At 40.3% G+C, this 19,628-nt stretch overlaps 1 protein-coding gene and 1 long non-coding RNA gene across 2 annotated transcripts in view; one reads left to right on the top strand and one right to left on the bottom strand.

The window, feature by feature from the left end:
• LOC138259004 (musculoskeletal embryonic nuclear protein 1-like) overlaps positions 1–19,628 on the top strand; it is a 287,666-nt gene that overhangs the window by 30,445 nt on the left and 237,593 nt on the right. The gene's annotated exons all lie outside the window — the stretch shown is intronic.
• LOC138259005 (uncharacterized) overlaps positions 1–19,628 on the bottom strand; it is a 65,123-nt gene that overhangs the window by 18,126 nt on the left and 27,369 nt on the right. The window contains exon 2 of the long non-coding RNA XR_011198619.1: positions 7,533–7,640. This is a non-coding gene — a long non-coding RNA (uncharacterized lncRNA). The remainder of the gene's footprint in view (positions 1–7,532; positions 7,641–19,628) is intronic.

Genomic DNA, 19,628 nt, shown 5'->3' with positions numbered 1-19,628 from the left:
ACAGAACTGTGGTCCCTTATTTTTTTTCTTTTTTTTTTTTTCTTCAAATATATGTAAATGTGCACTGATACCAAGGCTTTAGTGATCTTCAAGCAAGTGCTAGAACAACATTGTAATTGATAATGTGTAATTGAGCACATTAGGCACTAAATGCGCATACAGTTTTATAGCGAACATCTAAGCCTTAATTGGCTTATGTGAGCGAATTTTGGGCTGAAAACTGCTTTGTATTTCCTTTTTTTGTTTACCCATAGTAGTCTTCATTCCATTTGTTATCCAGCGCAAGTTACCAGATGTAACAATTTCGCAAACTAACCTCTTCATAAAACTCTCCTTAGGTATTGACAACACCTTTTTTCATGGTTGTTTAAAACAGATACAAAACGTACGTGATCACTTTGAAAACCACAAACCTCATAGCGTTTTGCATATGTTCATTCTGTCAATGTTTTGCATAGTGTGTGTTTTTTTTTTTTTTTGTGTGTGTGTGTGTATGTATGTATATATTAGTATTAGTATTATTATATTTTTTATTCTGTACACTTTTTGGGAAGCTTGGCCATTCTCGCAGGGTAATTTTGTAGATATGAAAGTTGCTTCTTGAATTGTCCATTTGAGTGGATAAGTTAATGGTGATATAAATGTTACATGTATGAACCATGACACCCGGAGGGGTTTCCCCATCCTGAGGCCCCTGTCTTGAACAATGCAGCATTACTGATTTTGAAGGACCACTTTTATTGTGGAATGGGTTTGACAAAGTGATTCTGGACATAGATCATCTTGTGCTAGACGGCACCTTCAAATCTATCAGTGGAGTATCATTTGCATAAATTCCAGTTTTGTAAATATTTACAAATGTGTACTTGCGTAACACACAGGATAGGTGCATAGGCATACAAGATGCTATAATCTCTGCTACATGCCTATTTAGTGAAATGGAACCACTACAATTGAGACTTTGTGAAATTATAATAACGGAATTCTACTCTTAGGACATGGAACATTCACTTAGACTTAAATTGGTAAAGAAGGTTGCACAAACTGTATATGGAGGAGCATTGGTCTTGACTTATGAATACTCATGACAAAAGTCTTATAGAAGCCAGTCTTGTGTTGAGATATTTCAAGTATTTGCAAAATTGGCATTGGACCACTTGCAAACTGTATAAGGCTAAACTGTCACCCTCTTTAAGCAGGGGTGGGGAATTCCTTTTGTCTGGTTCCCAGGGCATATTGTTTGGGGTCAAGGACAACAGGTTTTCATGTTTATTTTGTCCTTGGTACAAGTAGGCCCAACCCCCCGCAGCACAAACTCTTTGGCTGCCAGCTTATAGGGAAAGGAACTGTCTGCAGTTGAGGTAATATTTGTGTTGATATGTTAATGCTGTTTGAACTTGTATTTATGGTTCAGTAATGCAAAGCCTTTATTGATAGGATGAGCGCTCTAAATAAACATTGTAAGATCACGCTGCACTACTGACTGTGGATCTGGTTTGAAAGGTTTACCAATATGAAGCTACATATAATGCTCCCAGAATGCTCTCTGGTAGATGCAAATGTATGCAGAAGCTTGTAAGCAAGATTGGCGATTCTTTGCTTTCAAAATAAAATGTTCAGGGGAAAAAACACAAGTAGATAGAAAAACGTTTTGCTAAATTACTGTGAAAATGTGGGGACTATTTCTTTGAAGCATAATTTTGTAAAATGTGTTGATGCGTGCTAATATTTCCCAAAAAAATATTCAGAAGGGAAAATCAGTGTATCCATTTTCAACAAGGTTATGGAATACATGAAAATAAACAAGCACTGTCAAAGCCAACCGATCTGACCTTGATTGCTAGTCTTTTGGTTTTGTCAATGGGTGGCTTGTTTTGACATGGCTTTTTTTTAACACTTTATTGTTATAGGAGCGGCGAGGCCCTCAACTTTTGTAACAAACATTGTCCAAAAGCAAAAAAAAAGTTTTTTTATTTTGGTGTCAAAAAAGCACACATGGCCACAGTAGTTCCTGGCATTGAACAAAACTACTTTGTGTGTCAATACTCTCCTTGTGAAAGAGCAGAATGCTATAATTCAAAGTAAAGCCAGCTGATTGAGAGAGAAATAGAATTGTAATAAAAACAAGATGTCTTGATTAATGCCAAAGATTAATTAAGGGCCCAATTGTTAAAGAAAGTCACAAAACTGCACCCATAGTATATGTCTTTGAATTAATGGCTTTCATGAATTTACAGACCGATCAGAAAATCGTACTTCTAGAAAACATTTGTGAACTTTATTTTAGCATGAGGAAATGTGCCTGTGTAGACTAGCTCTTGCGAAAATTTGGGCGTACACTTTCCCTCTTTCCACTTTTTTCCCCAACAGTGGAAGAAATTCTACTTCAGCTCGTCAGGAGTATATTTCCATCATTTCTCAGTATGGGAAAAGATTAGAGAACATCTTGGGAAATTTCTCAAAATGTGCAATTTAGTAGGTTTGCACAGACTCAAAGGCATTCCAGTACGGGAACTGTTGCTTACTGCTTCCTCCAGTCTCAGTACGTAGATCTGCAGAACATTTCAAGAAAGGAAATTGCCATACCAGAGCTTGAAATAGATAGTTTTCGACCCCTACTATGGTATTAGCCTTGGCATAATCAGAGAGGCTATTATTAGAGCTCTTGCATAAAGGGATTGCTGTCATAATTTAGCGCCACACTACAGGGCACTAAGGGGACAAGTCTGTGTGTGTGTATATCTATATGTATATGTGTGTGTGTGTGTGTGTGTGTGTGTGTGTGTATATATATATATATATATATATATATATATATATATATATATATATATATATATATATATATACACATTTATATTTTTACAGGGCAAGTAGATTTCTAGGAAGCAGCCTGCCCCATGGACAAGTAGATATTTTATTACATTTCACACCCCTGTTAGAGATGCTGATCATTTCCTCAAGCAGAAGGAGTCATATGCCATATTCTTTGGCTATGTCCTAATATACAGTCCTACGGGTGCCAAATATGGCACACCATTGCTGAAAAAAGTGATCTAACTTTAATCCCCCATCACCAGCAATGACCCACCATGACACACAAGATATCAGGGGGGATGAATAAACAGAAGACACAATGGATTGACTCAGCACTTGTGGATGTGAAATTGTGTGTATTTAGAAGATGAAAATCATTTACAGCACCCATGTGTAAAGACTGGATTAACTCCGTGGCCATTGGCTTATTCTGGTGTGGATGCGTGATAACACACTCTAGACCCCTCTTACTCCTCACTAATCCCATCCCCTTCTGTAGTACGTCTGCCCCTTTTTCCACCCACCCTCCAAGCCCTTCCCACATTTACTACTAAAACCTATACTTACATGTTTGGAGAGTCCACAGTTGGGGTGAGAAGTCCGCACACAAAGTGTTGGTAATGTGGAGGCATAAAACAAAATGTACTACAAAGTGCAGTTTGAATTGACCCATAGTTTTTAAAGTTAATGCATAAATATATTCACAGGCTGATTAATGGTAAAAAGATGGAAATTTTAAAGGCATTTGGAAATTAAATATTTGTTTTTAGTAACTGTATTAGGGTTTCTGTAGAGTTGAATTCCCATGGGGAAGTAGCACTGTGCTTCATTTTCTTTAACTTACCTGGCTTGGCCCCGTCACAAGGGACTCAAGACCTGAGTCCTGACAGAAGCTCAATGTGATTTCTGTTAGTTCAGAAGAATGTTCTGTTCTGCTGGACAAGGAGTGGCAGCGTGTAATAGTTATAAAGTACATTGATTTTGCACTTGTACCTTAACTTGTGGAGAGTGCTAAGTTTCCCTCCCTGTTAAATTCACATAGCCTCTGTCCAGATGGTGGTAATGGATGCCTTGCCATCACTGGCTGACCAAAAACACTAAGAACATTATGGGATATTTGATGCCAAGAGACCAACCTGAAATTTGAGCTGAATGCACTTGAGCCCATTTTAATAATCCCACCCAGATCCACCCCTAGAATTCAAGTTGTGATGCAGATCTGGGTGACTGATTAGAACCCCCTGTTCGTCACATTTGAGGATGTAGGCTGTGTTAATCTTTTTTTAACTTTAGTTTCTTAATTTTTTATTTTTTGTTATTCAATTTTGATAGAGATCACGCTAGGAGGTTGACAAAAGGTGCACTTCATAAATTTTAAGTTCAGGCATGTCTATAAAGCTTCACACATTAGTTTCTTTTGAAATACTTACAGCAGCGTTATGCTGTAAATCTAAACCGACACCCTCCTTCCTCCTTAAATAACTGTAGCAATGCTTTTGCAGTCCAGGCCAGCTAAATAAATCATGCCTAAAATCCTGGACGTTGCAAATGAAATGTGAACAGCAGTGTTCTTCGTGAACGATTCTATCTTGTTTGCCCTGATTTACCCTTAATAAGAGTCTACAGCAACGTAGACTTTAAGAAGAATCTATGCATTGAAATACTAAATGCAGCAATAAGTTTTTAAACAGAGCATTATGTCTAATTGAATACCTAGATCTCCTGCTCCACATGCAATGAGCTTTTTTGCCTTGTGATTATTGGATTTACCTAACTAAAGTCACCAACCCATGTTAAAACATTTGATGCTAGTGCAATTCACCAGTCCAAGGTTAAAACATTTGAAGCTAATGCAAAATCTTTTCATTTGGATCCAGCTAACTGGGTAGTGCTCAGTTCCATCTTCATTTGTTCTCGAAGGATAATGGGGAACTGTTTGCTTTATGCTGAAGCTCTGATGATTTGTCATACCTATTGCTTTTACAAAGGCATCCTTTGATCTGAGTTTTATTCTCAGTGTTTGTACTGGTAAATCAGTCCTCCATATAAGCCAGTGATTCTTAACAATTTCCTTTTTATTTTTTATTTTTTTTTGTTTCAAGAGAGACTGGTGTCACCTGGAGCCCACTCAGTATCATAGATTCGAGTCGCTAGAACATTATTATGGTACACTTGTAGAATAGGTTAAGGATGTTTCCTTTTGAGATGTGTTATGCTAACATCTTAGCCTGCCAAATATGTATCCTGCGTGCCAATTTGTTTGCAAAGTGCAGAGCAAATGCTGAGTTAAGTTCATCCCTAAGTATATATCACTATTTACCGCCTTCATAGTGAATATGTTGCATTCCAGCGAAACGTCACTTCCTCTATTGTTTAACGAAAACTATAATTTTACTATATCCATACTGAAGTTATGTACACACTTTTTGGGAACTGGGCAAGACTAAGACCTATCCTCTGTAAGCAATGTGTGATGCAATGGGGCAGCAATTACTGGGGGAAGTGGAATATCTGGACCAAACTATAAACTAACCCATTCCACTACCCACCCCTAAATGTCATATTACCGTTAATTGGAATACATATATGTATGTCAGTAATGCTAAACGTGTGTGTGTGTGTGTGTGTGTGTATAGTGGCCCGATGATTCTTGTTGCACATGGGAAGTTTTGGGGTGATCCATCAAGCGGCTGTAGAGAAAATGGGGTCTCAAAAACAATTGCGTATCCCATGTTAATTCTCATAGCAACTATCAACATTTCGAAGCCCGAACCACTGGATGGAATTACAACAAATTTGGCAGAAAGCTAGCTGCTGGCCCGCAGATTGTGCTTTTTGTTATTTTGTGTAAATCCATTCTGTAATTTAAGAGATTTAAGTGCAAATACATTTGTATATCTGTGGCCGCAAATTCACAAATTTTCACGAATATGCGTGCGAAAAGAAGTGTTGCAATTGGCTGACCGCAACCTGACTAGAACGTTGAGACCGCCATTTTATTTTATGGGACATTGTCCCTGGGGGTGGAAATTAAATTTGAAAGTGGCATAAGGGGTATGATATAGGTGTGTTTTAGGGGCGAATTATAGGTTTCATATAATTTTGCATCACAGTGCACGATGTTTGCGAATTTTCGCTAATTGTTTGCAAAACATATGTGATTATGGAAAAATGTGAAAGAAAAACCAGATTTGTTCATACATGCACTCAGAGGCTCATGCTCCACCCAGACCCACTCATAGACTCACACCCCCACTTTCAGACCCACTCCGACACACACACACACACTCACACATCCAGTGACAGACAGGCTCTATGGCCAACCTACACTGCGCATGGCCAAAGGCCATATGTGCATGGGTGGTTATATGGGCTTGGCTGCAAGGCCAGGCCTTGCAAGCATTCCTTGTGGCACAAGGCCAAAGGCCGTGAGCAGCGGGGATTGGAATAACACATAGTAATTAAAATAACTTTACATTTAAAAAAACATAGAAACTCACTGAAAAAAACAAAGGTTACAGAGGCGTTATAGTTAGGTTCTGAGTTAACTCGTACAAGCCCATGGAAAATCAGCAGTTAGAGTTCTTTCAAGTAACTATAACTTGCGCCTTTGCCATGCACAGCTCATTACTACGCATATTATGTCATTGATGAGATCTTGTATGGCATCTTTGATATCACTGCAATGTTTGCAATAACATTATTGATAAGAAAACTGTGCATGTCAAGGGTGCAAGTTATAGTTACGTGAAAGAACTCTGAATTTCTATGGTTTTGTATGAGTAAAGTCAGAACCTATAACGTCCCTTTATTTAGAGCATTGGAATGCTAAGAATTCAATTGAAGTCAGTGGAACTGCAGAGATCTGTAATCACTGCTAAAGGCCCACTGTATTAAAGCTGCAGATGGATTTATGTTCATGGAGCAGCTTTCTTGTTTTTAACTCCAGGAACAGGCATGGTGACATAACCACTCAAATGCTGTAATTTTACATCACAGTGTAGAGATAGTGGGCACTGACGCCGGTGACTAGCAGTTGCACCACCAGAAAGCAGCAAGTAAATGAGATACGTCTATCCACTTTAATCATTAAAAGTCATAGAAGGGAAGGAGCTTTATTTTGTATATTTCGATCAAGGTGGATAGTAGCAAGTCTGACAGTACTTAAAAATTCATACCCACAGGTCAAACAAAAATTTGAACAGATTAATGGGTCTAGCTGCTTCCTGTGTATGCAGTACACCACTTACGTTGCTCTGAATAAACTGAAAATGACAGTTTTCAAGCTTTGCATTCATGCCAGGCCTCACTAAAAACGTGAACAATGTGAAACAGGAGTGTCCTGCAAACTGTATGGATGATCAACGCAGTGGTTGTTGCGCTATAGTTTTATAAAATGCGCACATTCTTTGTATGCTGCGCATGACATTAAATGCGGACCCATTTCCACAGAAACTCACATCTCCCTGCCTCTACTGGGAAGGTTTCATTTGTAGCCTGCTATACTGAAATATGTCAGATGAGGGTTTGAAGTGTTTTAATTGAGCCGCCCTCCCTCTTCCCACTCCCCGCCCCCCCCCCACCCCCATTTACATTCAGTGACAGCGTGGGCGATGAACAGTGTGCCACCACTCCACCACCCCTGCCCGCAGACCAGGGTACCACCACCACCACCCAGGGCCAGATCATGCTATGTCCCGGGGTGCCCAGCTCACCTGTTCTATGCTTTCTGCAAGTAGGAGCTGTCAAACCGTAGAGTTCATCTGTTTCCCTGCATGCAAATATGTACTACTTTTTAAAAAATGTGCTGATCCATCTTGGGTCTGTAAATAGAAACAGAAAACAGTGCCTTTGGTAATTGCATGCATGTGTGTTGAACGTATGTGCATGCCTACAAAATGATGCAACAGTGGCATCCTCACATTTTTTTTTTTTTTGTCCTCGTGCACTACAGGGTAGATGGTAGTCAACATGGCAAAAAACTTTTAACTTTTAACATAGTCAATTGGTCTTACAGACAAGACATATTAGCTTTCCAAAGCTGTTTTTCTTTCCAGCTCTCTCTCATTCGTACCTCAAATCATTTGTGGGCGACAGACGCATTACTTGCCCTGTCTTTCCATTTGCAGCTGTGTCTGAGTAAGAGCTTCTCTTTTAGAGCGACTGATGGACTTTTTAAATATTGATTTGTTGTTTGCTAATGCACATCAGTTTTTTGTATCACATATTATTTAGTGTCTCACTTATTGGGGGTGGATGTTTTTGATATTAAACCTTGTGTGTTGGAATATCAGTAAGTCTTTATCGATAAATGTACATTGAATCTGCTGTAGACCTTCCAGCGCAGTTTTTGCAGCTGTATAAGCGTGTCATAGCCATATTCGATTAGTTGTAGTTTTGTATCCTGAGTGCTATTGATCCAACAAGTGCAGCCTTTAATCTTTTTTTAAATTACTCGTTTATAATAGTCCAAAGCACTAAAAGCAAATCATAGCTTCCGCAGTTTTTGTACAAGGTTATTAGTGGAGCCTACATAATTGCATTACATTTTTGTGAGGTTGTCTGCTTGAGATCATGGCAGTAGTATGAACTGTAAACATCCCAGTTTTTTTACGGTTTGGTCGGTTTATTACCTACGTTCAAGCGGACCATTTGCTAATGTCAGTTTGAAGATCTTATTTTACATTTGCCGTTTTACCAGGATAAAATGTGGCACTACCTTTAGTGTTACTGTAATTTAAAATATTATATGGCCACGTTTTGTTTGGATTACTCTATTTTTATCTGTATGACCACTGATCGTTAGCCTTAGTTTTACATCTGATATTTTTACAGGTAAATCTAGTGAATATGTATTTGTTCAAAACAAAATCTTTAGTTAGCTTTTGCTGTCGGCATGTTAGTAAGAAATGTAGTCATGACTAAACCATTTGATTACAAATTTCCTTCAAAAAATCATCTACAAAGAAGTTAATTCAATATTTTATGTCATGTCAGGGAGATTACGTCTATGCATAACATCCTTAATTCCAGGGAGACTAAGTTTATGCATAACCTTTCTAGTTCCTCCCCCTCAAAGCAGCAATATAAGTTGGAATGCTTTGAAAATTCTAAGCACTCACAAAAACCTAGAGCGAGCAGCCATCTTCTAAAACTCTAAGGGCCAGATATAGCAAAAGTTTTTACCCATTCTGTGTCTATGGGAAAAAGTGTTCTTACACATGGCCCTAAATGTCTTTTCTTTTTAGACTTTGACTTGTGCTTGTGGTGAATTGATGGAGTATAGATTTTCTTTTAAATATATTAGGTTGGTAGTTATATTTATTATTATGGAAATAATTTTGGAATGATTATTGGTCACAGTTTGCAGCGTCTTTTTCCATAGAAAGCAGAAGTGGTGTTGGAACAAGGTTTGAATTGTCATTTTTCTACCTTATAAGACATACTTTATAGGATAGGAATTCTAGGTTAATCTTATTTGGCTTTTTGTACTGTTTTGTTTTGGTAACACAGTAAAACGGGGAATAGCAGGAGTTTGACACGACAGATTATGTGAGTGCTGAAAGCGGGTAAATCAAAGGAAAAGCCCTTGGTTCCCTGCTTTTGATGTTTACACTTTATAGCTATCATTTTAAATGTAAGACTTTCAAAACACGCCATGCTTGGGACTTTTACACGCACTTTAGCCATTTTGGAGAATTAGCAATATTATCAAAAGATTTTTAGGCATCTGTTTTGATTTCTTGGGCATTTACCCAGCTTCAGTTTGAGGGCAAATATAGAGATGATTTTCAGAGCATGCACTGGGTCAAGGAGATCCAGATTTAACAAACAAGTCTTGTATTCTGCAAAGGACTGACAGAAAGGTATTTCTTTCTTGATTCTCTTTGTGGTGGAGCTTGGCTGTAGTCCGTTGGTAGAGTAATTTGTCCAGTTAACTGTAATAACGAACAGGATTCCATCCAAACTAGGTACGTGCCCCCACAGCGATAAGTGTTTAACTTCTTACACGGACAAGAGCATTTAGCCACACAAGATCCAGCAATCTGTGATGCTCTTAGCTGTCTGGAGCTGTGCACACATTACTCTGAAAGGATGTGGCATATGTCTACCCTTTGCCAGCAGCTTTGGGGTATCCCTCCAACCCCCATTTGTGGTAGGGATTGCAGTTATTTTCCATAAACAAGGTATTCACAGTATGTTAGGGTTGATTAGGTCCCTGCCCTTTGTATACATCACTTTTTGCTACTACTGATTAATTTATTTAGATTTTAGTGCTGCTTTCAATTGGACCAATAGCAGATTACTTTGGCTGAAACTAACCGTGCATTGCATACTCTGATCCCTATTATTAGTTATCCTTCTTGTGCATATAGACACCTGAATACGGATGAAGATCAGGGAATAGAAAATCACTTGGCTGGAAAATCCATAAAACCATGGTCTTAAACATGGATGTCTGTTGGCACCAATTTATGCCCAACGGAGCTCTCACCTACATCATGGCTGTAAGATTTTTGACACCAAGATTGGGTTACATAAAAATTAGGCAGCGTGAATGACAATATTATAAACTTCCTCAACACATCAGAACTGCTGCATCACTATTCAACTTCCGCAAGAAGCTGAAAAACTGGCAGCTCAACTAGGAGCACCACTGTACCCACGCTTCTGCCCCAGTGCTTGAATAATCTCACGGGTGATAAGTTGCGCAATACAAATCCATCTAACATGACAGAACATAAAATGCAGGAAAAAGGGCAAATTATGTTGCCTAATGCGAAAACATTTCAGGATAAAAATAACAATTTATAAAGTAATAATTTTTTTATGTTAACACCGTCTGGGCAAAGTTTTCACCTTCTTAGCACCAATATAACTTTCAAATACAGTAGTAACCATCTGAAAGATGACCAGTAAACTTTTTCATAGTGGCTTCCACTGCAAGACAGCACTGGTCACAATGATTTTTAGTAACTTTTGATCTGTTTGAGCCAAAGATTTTTTTCAATAAAATCTGCAGATTATGCAGCAGATGATGGATAATGTGTCAAATCCGTAATTATACTGAAAACTCTATAGCCGCAGAATCCCATAGTTCCAGTGCCCCTGAGTGTAGTATTCAGTGAAAGATAGGAGCGGGAAACAATTGAACAAATAGATTCTTGTCAATACCTGGGTGTATGGCTATTCAAGAACATGAACCTGTTGCCAACTCTAGGCTAAAAGATAGAACACCTTCCATTTTCCATATTAGCTTGGATGTATTTTAAGCTACATTTCATGGGGCCGTCACATACGGTTCAATAACATATGGGTATTAACATCAGAAGGAATTTGGCAAAAAAATTATATCATTTCGTCCTCCTTGAATAGCTGTCCTGTCAGCCAATTCACATTTGAATTTGGACTCTTAAACATGGGAGACAAATCTATCTGCCCACAAGAGACAGAAAGATCCTGTTGGCCCTTCTGGGGCAGGGGTATGGCTCACTCCCTGGTATTTAGCTCCCCCTTCCCCTTCTTAAAGGACAGATAGAATCAAAAACACTTGTCTGGTCCTTGTGCAGAGAAAAAATGGTTTGCGTTCATCCCATTTTGGGTGGGGGGGGGCGTACTTCTACGCCCCCGCCCCCCAGAACCCCACAGCCAGATAGGGAGTTTGTCTTACGTTTGCCCCTGAAGGGGTGGGGGGGGGGGCAGAAAGGCCATTGCACACCAGGGAATTTTAAAAATGGAGCTAACACAAATAAAGGAGGGTGTAGCTTACCCTGACATAGAGCCATACTCCACCCCAGAAGAGGCAATAGTGTATTTCTGCCCCCTTGTGGGCGGTCTGTCCCAAATGCAGAGAATGCTCCTCATCTGCCCCGAAGGGTAGAAAGTCCACCTGACACCCAGGATTTTGCCACTGGGGCATAAGGAAGTAGTGTGGGTGTTGCACTCTGGCATTGGGCACACCCCTGCCCCAAAAAGGGACAGGTCAGTTTTTTGAATAAAATATTGGGATGGCTCTGGCCCACCCTATCACCTGCCTCACCCTTCAAGCCTGAACAGTCTTTCTGCTCCCCTTTTGATCAGGAAATCCCATCTTCATGGCAAGAGACAAAACATTTGATTCCTTTTGTTGGTGTTTTTACATATGGGCCAAGAAAATGTGGCTAACTCCCAATACTGTCCCACTTACAATAGTGAATGGCTGCACTTTTTGGGCTTGGGTAGGAAGCCCCTTGGGAAAGCATACCAGACCCAGACCGTTCTGAAAACTAGACACCCGGGGGAGTCCAGTGTGGTGTGCTTTTGCATGGCTCCCACAATATTTTCTTTCCCACAGCGCCCTGCAAACCGAGAACTCTGACTAAAAGCTTCAATTTTCCTCACAAGTCTGTGAAAAACTTCTGGAATCTGCAGGGAGCCACAGATTTCCTACCACTCTGCATTCTCCCAAGTCTCCCAATAACAATGGTACCTCACTTGTGTGGGAGGGCCAAAAGACATTGACACAAAAAGCCCTAAAGCACAATAGGGGTAGTTGCAGGATTTGGGGCAATGCTCAGCCACCACCCATGGAAACCTGCCAGTCGAGGCATTTTTGAAAAATAGACAACCAGGGGATTCCATGGTGGTGTGCCATGCATGGATCCTATGAGGTTTTCTTACCCACAATGCCCTGCAAATCTCAAACTATCCCTGAAATCACACAATTTCCATAATTTCTGTGCTAGAAACTTCAGGAATCCACAAAAACCCTACCACCCAGCGTTACCCCACTCTTGCCGATTATAAAAACTCTGCACCATATCTGTGGCTGGGACTAGTGCCTGCGACAGGAACAGATCAAACCAAGTACATGGGATCCCTTGTGAGGGGACTCCCACTGACCTCTTCCGAGAATTATATGGTTGATTAAACCAGTGTTTAAAAAAAACAAAATAGAATTTTCTAGCGAAACATTTTAGGAGCAATCGCCACATCTAAGCTATATCTCTAATTGGCTGTGAGTTACAGCTGCTGTCATCCATTCCCTAAAGCTAATGGTAATTAATGCAAAGCATGCATAATTAAAAGTACCTGTAATATGGTAAGTGTTGTGACCAATCAGCCAGTCGACCATCTGGTGATATTTCCTCATCTGACCAGCGATTATGCCGGTGTGAACACACCTATTCTGTTCACATTCATTCCCTACACTGATTAGAGCTGTGTTGGGCCATCCTGCAACATAGCATTTCTGAACACTAGGTATCCTGCTGGCTGCTGAGTGGCCCACTCGGGGTTATAGTACAGAGTCTGCATGTGTGGCCAAAATGCCTCAGGACTTGACAAACATCACGTTTCCTCACTGGCAGCTACAGCATTTTACAATAGTGAGCGACCAAATGAAATCTAAAGTGCTGGCAGTCTCTTGCACTGCTTTAGCTGGAAAAATACAACGTACCTCGAGCAGGAGATTTTTGGATTTGATTTTTACCAAGCTAGGCAGAGCAACATTTTGCTATCCACCTTTCTTGACACTGGGCCAAATTGTATCTCGTTTCTGAGTGTTTATAGGGATCTTCACTTTTTTTTTTTTTTTTTTTTTTTTAATATATATTTTTTTTTTATGAACACTACTTGCACCATAGACCTCTAAGGTGAATATCAGTTCTTTCAAAAAACAATTGCCAAATAAATTAGTGCCTATTCCAAAAATCTCTAATGTTTGGACATTGGCCCTCCGGAGATCTAAGTCTCTGAAGCCAATTTTGTCAAGACATTATTTCGTTTGACTCATCAGTACAGAGAGTGCTTTTGATATTCATTTTTTTTTTTGGGGGGGCCTTCAGCATCTTGAAGTCCTGGGTTCTACTGATACAAAGCTTGTAACATAGGTGACTTTTTTTTTCTTCTTTTTTTTGAGGAGATTATGTCCGCTTGTTGAGGAATGCAGCAGTCCTCGAAGAGAAGCGTTATGACATTCCACTGTTATTCAGGTTTACATATTAATCTGGTCATTTTCTGACTGTCTTTGTAGATCAACACAATTTTATGAAACTGATATAGCTTTATAATGTGCATTTAAGCCAGTAATTGTATCTAGATTGTGCACTCATTCACTTAAACCAGTTGCATTCTTCTCTAGCTGCAGGGGTTGCTTGTAAAGCTTATTAGCCGACATTTCCATAGGTTTGGTGCAACCTATGCCTGCTTGTCACAAATATACATTTTTGCAATTGATTTGGGAAGTGTATTTTGGTTGCTCTACTCCAGTGCCAAGGAATTGTCAATAGAAAGAAAACTGTTATTTGAGTCTAGTCAAATCAACCTCTGCTTGAGAAGCATTAGATGTAAGTGCAAATGTGAAACTGCTTGATCTATGTTAGTCTACGAGTTATCCACTATAAGGATACCTTTTATCCTTGGGAACTGGAAATTTGTCATTCTCTGGTGGATCTCGGATTTGAGTCAAACCACACACTGTTAAACCTACAACCTCCATGAACTTGGAGGCCATCCCATGTCTCACTGAGTGGGAAAGACTCTGGAACTCAACAGATAAGGTTTGACAGAAAGTGTACTGAACCCACTGAGCAATTTCTAGCGAGTGGTGAATATATGAAGGTTAAACCTATTGATAAATAGCTGGACAACCCCAGGTAAAGGCAAAGCTAATACTGGAGAGCAGTTAGATAACTCTGAAGGTTGGAATTGCTTTTAAATTCTTGGCTTCAGGTTTAGTATCTGCTATTAAGGCCAAAGGCTGATTTTGAATCGGAGGACATGCTGAAACCGTAAGAGTGATTTAGTTTAATACAAAAACTACCTTCTCTGACTCCTGTTTTCAGAACTTGCTGTTCCAGCTAATCTCGTTTCACAGGATGTTTCAGTTGCATAGGTGTGTCGTAGCTGTTGGACCTTATCCAGCCAATCTGGTTGTACCTTAGACCGTGTTCTCATGTTTCATGTTCAATGCATCATCCCTTGTCTCATCCCACAGCATTTGATAAAAACATGACGCTCATTCTCATGGAAGCTGGCGGAGTATTTATTCCATTAGTGATGAAGAACATTCTGCAGCTGCCTTCCTGGTACTTGTGCCCTACTGTTAAGCCAAAATTAGTCAATGTGAGGCATATTGGAATGTTATGGAAGCCTGGTAAAAGATTTTTAAATATTGGTATCATGGACAAATATTCTTCGGGCTGCTTAGAAAATGCAATATAAAAGCATCTTGTTTTTTAGTTCATTGCTTTTGACTTTTAAAGATTGGGTCAGTGATATTTGTGAGTTTTTCTTAATGGAAAATCATGCATCTGTCTTCAGAAAAGCTAAGGTTATGATTTTCCCCTGTCGCTGAATTCCTGTATTCTGTGGTTGATCATAGATGGCAAGACATCTTAGTTTAGGAAGGGTACCTAGAAACACTGTTTTCACACCAGAAGTGCGCAGGGCCGAAACCGAAGGACAGGGCAGAGACTCCAACCTCCCTTGCCACCCGCATACTGGAAAATTGTTATAGCCACAGTTGCAGCCGTAGGAGAGACCAGACCAAGAGCAGGTTGGAGTGAGGTGATAACCGAGGGAGGCTAGAGGATTGATTCTCTGTGCTGCTACCACCAGCCCGAGCAGACTAGTGCAATGATCATTTCGATGTAAACCGATCACTGAAAAGCGGCATCCACCATAATCTGACGACCCGAGTTAATAAGAGTGGTAACTAAAAGTGATTTACCTGCTTCAGTCTTGATCTTAATGGAGACAATTTAAACCTCCTTTCTCGCAGGTCGTAAGGGTCAGAGATCATGTGGTAATAAGGCTCTTAACGACGCCCTCCCTTCACGAGGCATTATGTCGCTCGCCATATACTAGTCTACCTTGTTTGGGAGTGTACTGATCTATGACTAAATAAAAACAGTTGTAGTAGAGACAACCCAACTTAATTGTGTTGAACTATTGTCCATCACGTTCCAGATAAACTCATTTGTTGCCTGAGCCCCTCTTTAACCTCTCGGGTGCCTTGGACGAGGTCACCTCGTCCAAGGTACCGGTTCCAAATTTATTTTAGGCCATTTCTGCCCCCCTGGGGCCGGCTGAGCTAGAGGCCAAAATCCATTAGTAGGCACTTTGCAAAAATCACCTCTGTTTTCTGTGAAAAAATGTGATGTGTCCACGTTGTGTTTTGGCCATTTCCTTTCGTGGGCGCTAGGCCTACCCACACAAGTGAGGTACCATTTTTATCGGGAGACTTGGGGGAACGCTGGGTGGAAGGAAATTTGTGCTTCCTCACAGATTCCAGAACTTTCTGTCACCGAAATGAGAGGAAAAAGTGTTTTTTTGGGGCCAAATTTTGAGGTTTGCAAAGGATTCTGGGTAACAGAGCCCCACAAGTCACCCCATCTTGGATTCCCCTAGGTCTCTAGTTTAAAAAAATGCACAGGTTTGGTAGGTTTCCCTAGGTGCCGGCTGAGCTAGAGGCCAAAATCTACAGGTAGGCACTTTGCAAAAAAACACCTCTGTTTTCTGTCAAAAATTGTGATGTGCCCACGTTGTGTTTTGGGGCATTTCCTGTCACGGGCGCTAGGCCTACCCACACAAGTGAGGTATCATTTTTATCGGGAGACTTGGGGGAACATAGAATAGCAAAACAAGTGTTATTGACCCTTATCTTTCCCTACATTTTTTCCTTCCAAATATAAGAGAGTGTGTAAAAAAGAAGTCTATTTGAGAAATGCCCTGTAATTCACATGCTAGTATGGTCACCCCGGAATTCAATGATGTGCAAATAACCACTGCTCCTCAACACCTTATCTTGTGCCCATTTTGGAAATACAAAGGTTTTCTTGATAGCTATTTTTCACTCTTTATATTTCAGCAAAAGAATTGCTGTATACCCGGTATAGAATGAAAACGCACTGCAGGGTGCAGCTGATTTATTGGCTCTGGGTACCTATGGTTCTTGATGTACCTACAAGCCCTATATATCCCTGCAACCAGAGGAGTCCAGCAGACGTAACGGTATATTGCTTTTGAAAATCTGGCATTGCAGAAAAAAAGTTAGAGTAAAACGTAGAGAAAAATTGCTGTTTTTTTTCACCTCAGTTTCAATATTTTTCTTTTTCAGTTGTTGTTGTCTGTAGGAAACCCTTGTAGGATCTACACAAATGACCCCTTGCTGAATTCAGAATTCTGTCTACTTTTCAGAAATGTTTAGGTTTCTGGGATCCAGCATTGGTTTCACGCCCATTTCTGTCACTGACTGGAAGGAGGCTGAAAGCACAATTTTTTTTTTTTTTTAAATGGGGGTATGTCCCAGTAAAATGCCAAATTTGTGTTGAAAAATTGGGTTTTCTGATTCAAGTCTGCCTGTTCCTGAAAGCTGGGAAGCTGGTGATTTTAGCACCGCAAACCCTTTGTTGATGCCATTTTCAGGGGAAAAACCACAAGCCTTCTTCTGCAGCCACTTTTTCCCATTTTTTTTAAAAAAAAACGAAATATTCACTGTATTTTGGCTAATTTATTGGCCTCCTTCAGGGGAACCCACAAAGTCTGGGTACTAAGCGCGAACTGCCCCAAATAGCCAAAAAAAGGCCTGGCACAGGAGGGGGAAAAGGCCTGGCAGCGAAAGGGTTAAGGCTGGAACCTAGTCATGGTGTTGTATGCTTCCTTCTTTGAATGACATTCAAGAAGTACTTTTGCTGACGGATTCCTACTTAAATAATTACAAAGCTGGCATCTGAGCTGTGCTTGCTCAGCAGCCAACAGTTCGCATGTGGCATGCGGCCCAGATTTTTTTTTTTTCTAAATGTTTTTGTCAGCTGTACATCGAACTTTAACGTTCATCCTGGCTGTTGTTTAGTATTTAGCCACATGATGAAAAATGTGCCTCCAGAGTGTAACTCAAGAATGTAGGGTCCCCTAAGACTGTGGACTTCATTGTAGTTTTTAGAGTACAAACTCAGTCATATAAATAAAAAAAAAAGTAAAGTTCGCTATTCCATTTATTCAAAAGGTAGCAAACACATCGAAACGATTACTTTATGTAGTATGGGCATGTCTGTGATTCATTTACGTTTTGCAACGTTTCTGTAGTCCTACCACATATGTTTTACCTGACCGGGTTTCATTAACCTGCTTTCAGTCCAGCTTTTGTTTCACTTGCACAGAAGATGCCAGGGGGCTGCAGGTTTTGAGACCTTTGAAATCAGTAGCTCTATGCTGGTCAGTACTTTCAGAATTGCTAAGAGGCTGACATCTGTTGTTTAATCCTAGCAGACGGTTCTTCTGTGTGAAAGAAGTTGTCAGTGTTGCTAGGATATGAGCAAATGCAATGGACCCAGTCCCTTTGAGTAGAGGAGTCACGTTGTCTCAAAGTATTTGCGAAAAGTATCCTGGGCTAGTTTGTTGGTGCTGTACAAGTGGAGAAGCCTGCAGACTAGGTTAGCCTGGTCAGATGGTTCTGTTGCACCTCCTCGATGTCTCTGTATGGGTAGTCCAAGGAACTGCGTCTCCATGGTCTACTCATTCGTGGCCCTTTTCGTGCACAGGACATGCTTATTGGCAACAACTGTTGCACCTGTTAAGCTCTTACATAAGTGTAAAGTGCAGGGCTCGAGTTATAAGAGTGGCACTAAGTGTGCACACTTAGCTGGACACCTTTACCCTCGTTTGTCTTTGTCTTTTATTATGTTTTGTAAACTCTTGTGATCTGAATGAAGGTCCTCACTGAACCAGCAAATGCTAGAAATATGTTCAGCGCTTTTATTAGTGCAAGACATACCTTTTTTTTTTTTTTTTTAATTCCTCCTGTTTTCGGTGCAGTTTGTCTTATCTTAAGCAGGTTTAAGTGAATGGTTAAAGAGATAAAATATTATCATGTTTCTTTGTTAGAGGTTTGAAACCAAGTTGATGAGTACATGCCTGTATGGAGTAGCTTTCACGGATGTCAAACGTTGTATTTCCACGTTTTCACTTATGAGTTTTGATTCTAGTGTATTTTGAAATCCGCCCAAGCACTAAATACGCCACTAATGTCTTGTAGTGGCTTGGGCAATCAATATTCTGCTTTTAGCATTAATAAATCTCTTTATGGAAGGTCTTTGGACTAGCGCCATCAACCGTATGTAACCAGTTTTTAACTGTTCCTCTTCTGTCGAAGTCTGCCTTTCAGAAGACAAACCCAGTAGGGCCGGGGCTGCTGACGTAACATCACAGTTTAAGAAGCCTGTGCTGTTCTCCGTCTCCTGCTCTTCTGCTTACTGGGGAAACCATGTTTCAGTATGGGGAAAAGTGTGCCCAGCACAGCCCCTGAGTGGGGTCAATGCGCTCCGGGATTGTTTAAAATGAACGCTGTGTGCTTTGCATGATCTTTTTTTCTGTATGCTTTTGTAAGATGACCGCAAGTGACAAAGCTACTGCAAACAACCGAGGCGGAGATCGTATTCTTTAGTAGCCCATGGGTGCGGAAAGGATTAATTTGGTTTATCTTTCAAGCATGTGTAAAGAAACCACTGCCGGGTTATGTTTACATTATAGGCATGATCTGTGCTATAGATAGATAGATAGATAGATAGATAGATAGACTTTTTATATAGATAGACTTTTTATAGTGTGGATGTATAGAAAATAACACTCCATGGTGGTCGGCTAACGCCATTGCGAAGACGTAGGGTGCTTCAACACAGCGTTTCACCGCAGTTAATAAAACATCGATGTTGGCGCTGGCCGAGGGTGACAAGGCGTCCTGGATTTCCCGGACAGTCCCAGTTTTCCAGCAGCTCTCCCGGCATATTACTGCAAATTTGACTTGGGTCCCTGTTTTCTAGAGAGGGTGG

This window comes from Pleurodeles waltl, chromosome 9 (assembly GCF_031143425.1).
Source record: "Pleurodeles waltl isolate 20211129_DDA chromosome 9, aPleWal1.hap1.20221129, whole genome shotgun sequence".
In the NCBI taxonomy this organism is placed as follows: domain Eukaryota; kingdom Metazoa; phylum Chordata; class Amphibia; order Caudata; family Salamandridae; genus Pleurodeles; species Pleurodeles waltl.
Note: the sequence above shows the minus strand (reverse complement) of the source record. Positions and strands in the feature narration are given on the sequence as shown.